The following is a 12,098-nucleotide window of genomic DNA, read 5'->3' as shown; positions in this document are numbered from 1 at the left end:
TTGTCCATATTTAAGTTTAAGAATGACCGGGCTATGGTCTGAAATCCCCCTACTGCCATGCTCTATGTTATCCACACACATCGCCAGACCGCTGGAACCAAATATGTAATTTATGCGCGACAGAGAGCGTTTAGTGGACGAGTGACAGGTATATTCTCTTAACTCAGGGTGACGCATCCTCCACAAATCCAGCCACCGCCCTCCCCCATAAACAGCGAAGTTGTAGTCAGCGAAGAGGCCCCCCAGTCATTCCATCATCCAATCTCAATTTATCAAGGCAGTTGTTCATAACCATATTGAAATCTCCCATACAAATAACATCCGCATCTGGATAATCCAGGGCAAAACTCATTGCCTTCTGAAGAAGGGACATACTAGCCAGAGAAGGGGTTATAGACACATAGGATTACATATTCCCTGGCATTTATCAGTGCATGCACAAAAACAAAGCGACCTTCGGGATCCCTCCGGGTCTCCCTGGCTTGCCATCTAACGTGTCTATACACCAACAGTGGAACCCCTCTCGAGTAGCTGGTGTGGAGTGCATGAACAGACTATTGTACCCAAGGCTTCTGCATGCACCGAACTGTATCCCTGGTCAGGTGCGTCTCCACCAGGGCCACAATGTGAGGGTGATAGTGTCTGACCTGCAAAAAAACTTTAATCTTTTTCCGGGGAGTTTTTATACCCCTCACATTCCATGTCATACATATCAACTCAGACCCCATGTTTTACTCCGCTGAATATGGGGCATATCATTACCCAGGTAAAATTTAGAGACATCACCTAAAGATGAAAACTGTCGCTGGCTGCGAATCTTACCTAAAAAACATATAAAACCACTATAGAGAAAAAACAAAGTAAATAAACAACAAAAAGTATGGGAGCAAAGTCTTATACTCCCGTCATGAAGCAAACAAGGGGATACCATCACTGAGCACAGTGTCCGGTATTGTTGGTAATTGGACGCTTGCGGATAGAGCTCCAATCAGACCATTAATGCAAAGGTACTGACTAGCAATATGTGCACTAGGATTCCTTTGCAGCACACCATTTGTGGGACCGTAGCCACTCAGTCGCCTCCACTGGATCCGTAAAAAACAGGGTGGAACCCTCATGGACCACTCGAAGCCAGGCCGGATAAATCATCGATTACATAACATTCCTCTCCCAGAGACTCTTTTTGACCTCCATGAACTGTGCCCGTTGTTTCTGAAGTTCCATGGAGAAGTCTGGGAAAAACGAGATTGTGGCGTTGTTGAACTTGATGGGGCTTTTTTGCCGTGCCAAACTCAGAGCCACATCCCTGTCCCTGCAGTTAAGGAGACGTGCCAGAAAAGGTTTAGGTGGGGCTCAAGGAGGAAGAGGCCTAGTGGGGACTCTGTGGGCCCGCTCCACCACAAATGTTGGGGAGAATTCGTCTCCCAGAGTAGTTTTGCGTCAATGTTCCAGAAATTGCTCCGGGTGTTGACCCTCCGAACATTCCGGGAGCCCAATAACGCATTCTGTTCTCCAGGTCATCTGCTTTTTGCCTCCATGCATTCATAGAGCCTGCCACTTTTGTTAATTTGGCTTCCATAGGTGGATGGTATCTTCTACCTGGGATACCCGTGTCTCCACCTCCGTAATGCGGCCCCTCATGACTTGCATATCTTGTCGGAGACGCCCCACCTCAGTGTACACCTCCTCTATCTTCCCAGTCAGAGATGTCCTGGTTAAGGAGATGGCCTGCATCAGTTGTTCAGACGCCTGTTTAAGGGTTAATTCCTCTTGCTCACTCTCCTCCTCGCCTCCAGATGAGCGGCTTTTACACTGAGCCTGTGAGGGGTTATTTTTAAGGGGTCTTGAAACATCAGAATGATCTATTCTGGCATACTCTTTCAGTCTTTCAGCTGCTCCTGATCCCTTAGAGCGACTCATTTTAATAGCAATATGGCACAGCCGGATATTGAGAACAGTACACTCTGGAGTCCTCTATTATAGGCGTAGCAGGGCTATTATATAGTGGCAGCAGAGCCCCAAAGGTGACACAGATCTGTAGGGCCATGTAGGGAGACAATGCCCGGCTCCGAGCAGCAAACAAGGGCCCTTATAACCTGGAGGGGGGGGAGACCACAGCGCCGACAAGGACAGCAGCCAGGAAGGGACCCAGGCCCTTAACGTAATAGCACCGGCAGGCTAGGTGACTTAGCGAAGAGGAGGAGCGCAGGGCCCAATCTTTCAGGGCACCCACCGCTTGTCCTCCACAGTTCTTTCAGGATATGTGCTCACCGTCCATCAGCGCTGCAGCAATGGGGACCAGCACCGCGTCTCTCACAGGCAGAGCGTGTGCTTCCAAAGATGGCCGCCGCCTCGTGCAGGCCCCGCCGGCCGCCCCAGCTTTTACTGCTGCCAGCACACAAAAGCCCAGCAGTGCTCTCCCACGGGAGTCCAGGAGTGCCCGGAGTCCAGAGACAGGCAGGTAAATCGCAGTGGTGAGGGTCCACTGACCGGATAGTTTCAGGATTCCAGGAGCTCTCTCTCAGTTTGTCCTTTCGCCGCCGCTACATAGCCACGCCCCCCAGCCCTCACATTTTTAAGCATGCTTCATAAACACATCTCTTTAGACAGGCTTATCACCTCACTTCCCTAATCAAACTCTTCTGTTTCTAAATTTTTCTCAGAATCCGGTCCCTCCTATTTATGTCTGCACATCCTCCATTCACCCAAGAGCACTTGGTAACTTTACTTAGACAGATACTGTCTAATGCCTGGATCATGCAGCTTATTTGAAATACCCAACTTATTGTATTGATGGCTGGACCAAACATGACATGCATTTTTTACCTTTTGTGTCCCTCTATTTCCCTATAAATTATAAGCTTGCGAGCAGGGGTCCCACCTTTTCTGTAACTATTGAACTGTGTTACTTTGTAATGTCTTTTTATGTCTGTAGATGTCCCTGCCTAATAGTAAAGTGTTGCAGAATATGTTGGCGCTATATAAAATTATTATTGTATGGCCCTCACAGAGAACTCATCTCAACATAATCTAGTCTATCTGGAATTACATAAAGAGACAGGAGTTAGGCCAGGTTCACATAGCGTTAACCAGCCCTATCAACACATAGCGTTGACAGGCTGAGTTAACGCTATAGCATAACGCGATATGCGTTATGCTATACTGCTAGCGCTGATGATTCATCAGCGCTAGTGGTGACATGCTATACCGCAAGCGCTGATGAATCATGCTGCAGGCCACGTCCGAGGCTCCGTCAGTGCTTAACGGCACATCGTGAACGCGTGCCGCTTTACGGCATACATCGTGATGCGCCACATAATGGTGGTGTATGGTAGCGTTAACGGACTGTGTTACACCGCGGTGTAACGCAGTCCGTTAAACGGACTGCCATAGCGCAGAGAGAACCCGGCCTTACACAAACCTAAAACCACAAATCTGTGGTTGGTTCTCCAAGATGTTTGGCGCAACCTTCCTTGCAGAATTCCGTCATAAACAATGTAGAAATGTACCTAGAAGAATTGATATTTTAAAGGCAAAGGGTCGTTACACCAAATATTGATTTAATTTATATTTCTATTTTTATTCACTTTCCATTTTAATTGATAAATTCTATTTCTGAAAAATATTAAAATTTGAGAGTCCTCAGTGGCTGAAATCTTTTAATGGCTAACTGAACAGATGACAATAAACAGCAACCTTTCAAGACTACACAGGCCTTTTCATCAGGCATAGTATAACACAAAATCTGAAAAGTCACATATTTATGCACAACAGGAAACAGGAATAGTGCAGTAAATAACATAATTGACATGAAGCAGAACTACCAATGCTGACAGGAAGAAACAGTTGTGGCAGTAAATATTGGACCAGTTAACAGATAAAGAATGTGAAAGTTGTGTTGTCCTCCGATTGAGGTCTGGTCCAGGGTCTTGATACCCCCAATTGGACTGAGCAGCACACTGCTTACCTGATGTAAAAAGACAAATCAACATTTTTATAAATGATCTAGATTAGGGAGCTGAAGGTATAAACTAATCAAACTTGCAGATGATGCAAAGCCAGGAGGGATAGCTAACACTAGAGAAGACACAACGGATTCATAAGGATCTAGATAAGCTTGAACAATGGGCAGAGACTAAAACGTGAATTACAGCTATAGAATGGGAGGAATAGAACTAAGCAACAGCATGCGTGCAAAAGACTTGGGTAAACTAATAGATCACCGTCTGAACATGAGTCAACAGTGTGATGCAGCAGAAAATAGGTATTCACAGTTCTAGGATGTATTAAGAGAAGCATAGAATCTAGACTATGTGAAGTAATTATCCCCTTCTACTCCTCTTTGGTCAGGCCTCATCTGGAATACTGTGTCCAGTTCTGGGCACCACATTTTAAAAAAGACAATGAAAAACTGAAGCAAGTTCAGAGAAGAGCTATCAGAATGGTGAGCAGACTGCAAAGTATGTCCTATGAGGGACGGTTACAGGATTTGGGAATGTTTCGCTTGCAAAAAAGAAGGCTAAGAGACTTAATTGCTGTCTACAAATATCTGAAGGGATGTCACTGAATAAATGGATCATCATTATTCTCATTTGAACATGCAAACACGAGAAGCAATGTAATGAAACTGAAAAGGGAGAAGATACAGATTAAATATTAGGAAAAACTTTGATCTTGAGGGTGATCAATGAGTGGAACAGGCTGCAACGAGGTGAATTCTCCTTCAATGGAAGTCTTCAAACAGAGGCTGGACAAACAACTGCTTGAGATGATTTAGTGAATACTGTGCTGCATGAGCAGGGGGTTGGACATGATGAACCTTGAGGTCCCGTCCAACTCTAACATTCTATGATTCTATGAAATCCATGCGACACATTCATTCATGCTCTCAATGTGTCAAAGAGCATACATTTGTACTCCCAAACTCTTCTGTCTCTCCAAGATTTGAAGTTCCATTTCAATACCAGCAATTTAATGCCCATGAAGCTGTGATCAGGGCTACAAAAATGTTTGACTATAGGTAGGTCTATTTTTTCTTCTTTGTGTAGTGATGTGAAGTAATCCTTGTCCTAAGTTTCCGTCCTGTGTTCCTTACGTACAGATACCCAGTTGGACATCTGGCACATATAACTAAGTACACTACATTAGTTGTGTTGCAGCTGAAAGTACCAAGAATCTTGTACTGATATGAGTTGGGAATCTCCATCTTGTCAGTTGTCATTATAAATGGACAGGTTTTATATTTTTTCTGCTTGCAGGTAAAGGTTTCTGTTGGAGAGGTCTGGGAGCTTCTGACAATGATGCTTCTTAGGCCTCTTTCACTCTTCAGTTTTTTGTGTCAGTTAAATCCGCCAAAAAGGCGGAAAAGCGAATCCGTTCCTAACTGATGCCACAGGATCCGTTTTTTGACGGATCCGCCGAATGAAGAATTTTAAAGGAACCGCTGGCCGGGAAGGAGAGAGAGAGAAAGAGAGAGAGAGAGAATTTTTTTCGTCCGCCAGAAAGGATTTCAGGGTTAATTTTGTGGCTAATTTTCTCCGGGCATGCGCACTGTAAAATGCGGATCCTACAACAAAAAAAAAAACGTTGCAGGGTCCGTCCAGGCATGCCGGCGCACGAAAAAAATTTGGCGGATCCGCAAAAAAACGGATCCAACGGATGGCCATCCGTCAAAATCCGCCAGTAATTCAACTCAATGGGGAAAAAACGGATCCGCCCAAAAAAATGGCGGATCCGTTTTTTTTCAAAAACTGGCGGATTTTGACTGATGGTCAAAAACGGAAGTGTGAAAGAGGCCTTAGATTTGTGGACTGCCAAAAACACAGAAGTGGGGGGGGGGGTCTGGAAATATAAATTTAATAGGGCATATTTTTCTAATAGAGTTTGTAGTTTCCATGCAGATCCCCTTACCACCTCCAGATTTGGATTGCAGGTGACTACTAGAGGTACTTGGCTGCTTTGGGCTATGTGCACATGATGCCGATTTCCTGCGGATCCGCAGCGGATTTTTCCGCGCAGAAACGCTGCAGATCCGCACTGTGATTTACAGTACAATGTAAATCAATGGAGGAAAAAAAAAGCTGTGCAAATGGTGCATAAAAATCAGTGCGGAATTGCTGCGGATTTAAAAGCAATGAATGTGACTTCTTTTGTGCGGTTTTCCACCTGCTCCATTCTCCAAATCCACAGTGGAAAACCGCACAAAAACCGCAAGAAAACCGCACAACAGGAAGAAATCCGCAGGAAAAATGCAGGTCATTTGACCTGTGGATTTCGTGAATTCTGCACAGAAAATGCAAGCACAGAATACTCACTGTGTGCACATAGCCTTATTCTTTGGTTTTCTAACGCAGGAAATGATGCCTTGATATTCTTGTGGCTCCTGCTCTTTCTCAGGCCACCTAGGTGATTTGTTCCATATCTCCCCTCTCAAGGCAGTTTGACATAGGAACTAGGGGAGGATGGAATCAACCTTTGTTACCATTCTATTAGATAGAAGGAGAAACGTTTGTCAAAAATATATAAGCAATTTCAAAATTATATGAAATTAGATAGCACATAAATATAAACACATATTGAAGTGTAGGCCAAGGAACAGTTCATGCATTTGCACGGACTGCTGATATGATTCTAATTTCATATACATTACTATATGTTACAGAAGCGCTCCAGATTTTTTTTTTAAGCTTTGCATCACTGCACCCACGTTTGTCAGTCACATTCTGCACTTCTCTTATATATAATGTAGAATACTTATTTCCTTTTACTTCAAACTCGTTTTATTCCTTTCCGTCTCCATCTTGAATTTCACATTTCATCCTGCATTTTTCCCTCCATCTCTGCTATCAATCTCATGTTGCATCACATAAGCTGGAGCCATCTCTGCTGTGGTAACAGTGCGATTATCCTCTCCTCCATATTCTCCTAAGTGCACTAATGGAATTATCAGTATGCAGTAACGAGGCAGAACTGTGACCTCCTACATTATGACTGTTTGACACTAGCTGTGCAATCATCTTCAGAAACTGTGATATTTGTTTTTCTCCCCCTGTAGAGAAAGTGTGTACTACATTCCATGTAATTGCATCATATAGGCACTTTGATGAACGGAGATGGAGAACCCCTTCAGGCAACATGAAGCCATGTTACTCCCAGGGTGTCAACGCCTGTTCACATGACCTAACTGAAGAGAGAGGTCTATGAATTTTCAAATAGACAGAAATAACAACAGCAAGGTAAATACTAATTGAATCATATAAAGGGGGATTTGTGGCAGTATGAAATAAAGAAAAAAGCTGAGTGCTACTTTAAGTAAGCTTCTGATGGCTCTCTGGCTGGCTGGGGAATAGAGGCTGCAATTTCATCCCTGGCCTCCGAGACTAAGCAGTCCCCCAAATCCCCCTATGACAAATAATAGTATTATACATGATAGTTGAGGGAACCGGTTAAAGATTTCACATTGGGGCCCAGGAGCTTTGCTTTATTGCTCTCCCATACTGTACACAATAATACAATGAACAAAGCTGCAGTAATACTGTGTCAAAATCATTATTACAATGCGCTGTTGTCTGTGTCGCTCGCCCTCCCCCACACATCGATGTCAGCAGGTAGACTGCAGATGGCAGCAAGGAAGGGGGGTATTCCTAGATCCCACCCCATTCATTGTTGCCCTATTTCATTCTTGCAGAGATGCTTCTGCAGAAAGTAGGTTTTAGAGCACAAGCGGATTTCTGGAAGGGCTTAGCTACTATTAACCCATTCTTTGCAATTGCAATGATGAGAAAAGCACTGTAAAATATATTTAATGATACTGTGTTACAATGATTTATACTAAGTATTAACATTCTAATGAACCAATATGATTCCATATATAATAATTAGAAGGATGAGAAAATGTCTTAACATATAACCTTAAGTCCCTTACTACTTAATCGCAGGGCGCCCGTTCTTGCCTTTGCTCCATGCCTGGCAGTTCTTCCTATTCCTCGCTATCGCATACTGTAATGTTTATACTGCCGTTCCTCATACGGATGGATTTTTTTCTCTTCCTTAATGCATTTTTTCTTCTCAGACCTTTCAACTGTACACCCTCCCCTCAAAAATAGGGGGGAGCAGGGCTACATAACCAGAGAGAAGAGAAAACTCACACCACAATTAGGGAAGGTGCTAAAATGATTTTGGTTATAAGAGAAGGCGATGCAGAATCTGAAGGCAGCGAGAAGAGAGATGAACAGGACATTGCTGGCAAGAACAATGACTGAGAGGAGGAAGAGAGGTAAGGAGTGAAGGAAATAAAAATCACAAAGCTTCAGAATGAAAAAAAATACATAAGGGGGAGGGGGTTTGCTAGTGTAGGGACCGCTGCAAAAGGAAACTGCATATATGTGAATTGTTTCTGAAAGACGGGCAGGATGTGTACAGAATGACTGATGCATCCAGCCCTGTGCACCCCCCATACCCTGCTGTATGCAAAGATACATGACAGACGGGCTAAGGACGTATTTGTGCAACACGGTACCGCAAGGTATGCATGTTTTTTCCTCTTGATTTGGACAGTATATACGATATATTATTTTTTATTTTAAAGAAATGCCTGCAATGATAAGCTTATAAGTCAGATTTACAGATGCAATAACCAAGGGATCCTAGCGATTTCACATACTATACTGTAGAAATGTTTTGCTGTCATCCTAGAAAATAAAGAGTCTTATTGAGACAAGATTTCTACAAGACACTTAAAAACATATGAAATACAAATAAAGTCCATCAGGTTGTGTAGCGTCCATAGCTGTTGCCAGTAGGTCTCCTCTGGATGCACGCTGTGTGTCATTGTGCATTGTGTGCAGGCTGTATTTCACATAGCGACAACTTTCCCTCTGTCCCTATACTTCAATAAAGCTCTATTTACACGGACAATGAAGTCTTACACTGTGCTTCCATTGTGACAATGCGTTTTGTGTGGTACTAGGCTGTGACTTGAACTCTGGGATCTAACAAATGTCAGTAAAGTGTTAAAGGCTGCTATAATTTACCCTTGTCTATATTTTTCCATGGTGCATGTTGTTTCTGCGTTTTCAGCATCTCACACATTTTCAATGTAAAGCTCCATAATTCATTTGCTGTAAGGAAATTAATGTAATGCCTGCCTAAAATCTGCTTGTGTAATCCTTAAAACTAGCCTAAGTGAAGAGGGCGGTGATGTAATGGAGGATCGCCATCAAGTGTGACATCTGCAAGCTATAATATGGCTGTACAGTCCATCTGTGCAGAGATTTGCAAGGGGGGAGTCTTACTGTGGGAGTGCACTGGCTGAAATTGGCACATTCTTAGTTCTTTGCTTTTATGGTCCAGATTCATTGCACGCCAAAGGTGCACAAATAAATGTATAGCATATAAACATGTGACGCACTAATTACACTAACGGAGGTGTGAACATTTATTAACTTTCTCACGTTGTCTCCAATAAGCTTGTTCCTTTTAGGACAGTTAATAAATTTCATAGTGACACATTGATCTTTCAGCTAAGGGAAGAGCTGGCAGCCTGGCTTTCAGTTATGCATGGGCTGTTATTCCCATGAGAAGCAAACCTCTAGAAGACCATTTGTGCACTGAACTGTAAGTGTCCATGTTAACACGCATGGGAATAAGCAGCAGGCATGGAGTGAAACCCTCTCCCACAAGGTGGCTGCTTGCTGCAATACATTAACGTAGCTTCCAGGTAAGTTAGACCTAAAACCTTCATGTCTAGTCTTGTAAAAAAAAAAAAAAAAGCTTGAATACCGAGGTCTACACAAATAGGAATTTTCTTTTGCCGTGAACACAACATTTGCTTCACATGGACATTCAACATAACATTACCTGCCAATGAGAAGTGCATTATGAACGGCTTTCCTACATTTACTTTTAATGGACTTGTATTACATTATTTATCAATAAATTACATTTCCCCAGAATAAAAAAAATGTAGAGCCATCAGGATCTATGTTGTGTGGATCTAGTGTCTGTTCTCATTCATATCATAGATTTTTTTTTTATGGGCGAACAAAGTACATTCTTGTCTATGTCTGTGAACGTTACAGTAATGCAAATAAGAGCTGGGGGTGTTTTGTACCAAGAAGTTTTACTGAAAATTTCCAAGCCTAAATTGACCTCCTGTACTGGGTAACATCTGCAGTGAGTCAGTTCTTTCTGCAGGTTTCACTAACTTCAATGCAAAGGGATGAAACAAATGGCAGAATCTATTTTGTACACATTCAAATTTTGAAGTAGTTTTTGCTGCGGATTTAGTAGTAGAAGTTGTTGTACATTTACCTTGACAGTATGGTTAGCAAATATATTTCAGCCTGCACAGAGATGTCCGCCATGGAGACAGGCAAAGCAGGTAACAATTTCTTACTTTAGCGGCCCCTACAGCAAGCTTGTGTGACACAAGAGCAAACTATTGAGGGCTCCTCCATGGCACGGGTCTCGACTTGTCCGGAGAATCACTGCAGGAACCTTTCTGCAATAACACACAAGATCTCAGCTCAGAAATCGCACCGACTGCTGCTCTTATTACACAAATGTATATGACAGACGCTTCTTATGCTAGAAAGGATTTCACATATAGAGCTAATGAAAGGAATCCATGCTGAATAAGCAACGTAGCACTACCAAATCCATTCATTGTGCTATGTCATCATTTTATATGTTGCTCCGTGCAGACTGTCATGCATGAGCAAGTAATGTTTTGTTAAGGATATAGTTGAATGACTTTACAGTGGATTTGTAGCACCAAGCAATGTATACAAGATCATTTTCTTTTCTAAAAAAAACAGGAAGGAGAAAAAAAAAACAGCACCAGGTCGGCACCAGCAGGAGGCGCCATACTGTTATCTATCTTTTTGTTATCCATCCTTTATATAACACAGATTTATATCACACATTGTAATGCACAGTATAGCGGATTCATCAACAATGGCGCAGGGGCTAATGCTTCACAAAAGTGGATGGTTGCAGACAATCTGCCCTTAACGATCACGGATCGATGATATTGCAAGTCAATTGCTTCTCATTTGCAGTATGTGCAGCCGTATGGTCATAGCCATATGGTTTCATTGTTGGCAACACAACGGCCATTTACACAAGGGATTATTTTGATGTCTGCATAAAATATGTAATTAAATGAGTTTGCTTGTCATGAGGCAATGATCCGGCACAAATGTTTGTCGTGTCAAATATCTGCAGTCACTGTTTACACAACAGGCATACAGAGGAAAGCGAGACAACATCACATGGCAGACTTTCCCACTGTATAGATAACTGTAAATCAACAATAAAGCCTCGTTCAGACTCTACAGCCTCATACATGACTGTAAGGTTCTCAAGCTCAGGTCTGGAGATCTGAGGTCAATCACAGTCTGTACATGAATCGTGTTTTACCCACATCTGAAACATCAGCGTGAAATCTGTAGTGCCAAGAGTGAAATCCACATTAACCCTTAGGGCTCATACTCACTTGCGAGAGACTTGCATGATTCTAGTGCGAGTCTCTCGCATGAAAACCTGGCTCTCCTGCCGGCACTCGGACCGAAGCGTGCGGCTGCATAGAAATACATGTAGCTGCACGCTCCGGTCTGAGTGCCGGCGGCAGTGCCAGGTTTTCGTGCAAGTCTCTAGCAAGTGAGTATGAGCCCTTACTGCCAAAGTCTGGTTTTGACCTTCTTGACAAAGTTCCATTTTTCACATCTGACCAGTGTCACTTTATGTGATAAGAACTTTGTAATGCTTCTTCCAATCCCAGTGATTGACAGTTTTTTTTGTGTGACACATTGTACTTTATGTTAGTGGTAAATTTGGGTTGAAAAAATTTGTTTTTATGAAAACGTCTGAAATTCACAAAAAATTTAGAAAAATGTGTAATTTTGTAACTTGGAATTTGTATGCACTACTTTAAAAAAAAAAAAAAGTGATCCCCAAAAGCTAGAACTGGTGTAAATGGCAAAATCAAATAGTAGTCACCTTCTCCAAGTCCAGGGCCAGCTCTCAGACACTTCTTATGTCTCAGTAATTTATCTCATATCGCTGCTGTGCTTAGTGATTGACTGCAGCAGTGTTGT

The 12,098-nt window shown here is 42.7% G+C and overlaps 2 long non-coding RNA genes across 2 annotated transcripts in view; both read right to left on the bottom strand.

The window, feature by feature from the left end:
• Nucleotides 1-3,644: 3,644 nt before the first annotated feature.
• On the bottom strand, nucleotides 3,645-9,610 carry LOC141100685 (uncharacterized). Its single transcript, XR_012234742.1, has 2 exons — nucleotides 6,315-9,610; nucleotides 3,645-3,967 (listed from the first exon to the last, which is right to left on the bottom strand). It is a non-coding gene; the product is annotated as an uncharacterized lncRNA (long non-coding RNA).
• A 344-nt stretch (nucleotides 9,611-9,954) lies between these two features.
• Nucleotides 9,955-12,098, bottom strand: part of LOC141100686 (uncharacterized) — a 32,755-nt gene continuing 30,611 nt past the window's right edge. Inside the window, exon 3 of the long non-coding RNA XR_012234743.1 lies at nucleotides 9,955-10,501. This is a non-coding gene — a long non-coding RNA (uncharacterized lncRNA). The remainder of the gene's footprint in view (nucleotides 10,502-12,098) is intronic.

The sequence above is a fragment of the Dendrobates tinctorius genome, unplaced genomic scaffold, assembly GCF_039654945.1.
Source record: "Dendrobates tinctorius isolate UK_male_01 unplaced genomic scaffold, ASM3965494v1 ptg000107l, whole genome shotgun sequence".
NCBI lineage: Eukaryota > Metazoa > Chordata > Amphibia > Anura > Dendrobatidae > Dendrobates > Dendrobates tinctorius.
Note: the sequence above shows the minus strand (reverse complement) of the source record. Positions and strands in the feature narration are given on the sequence as shown.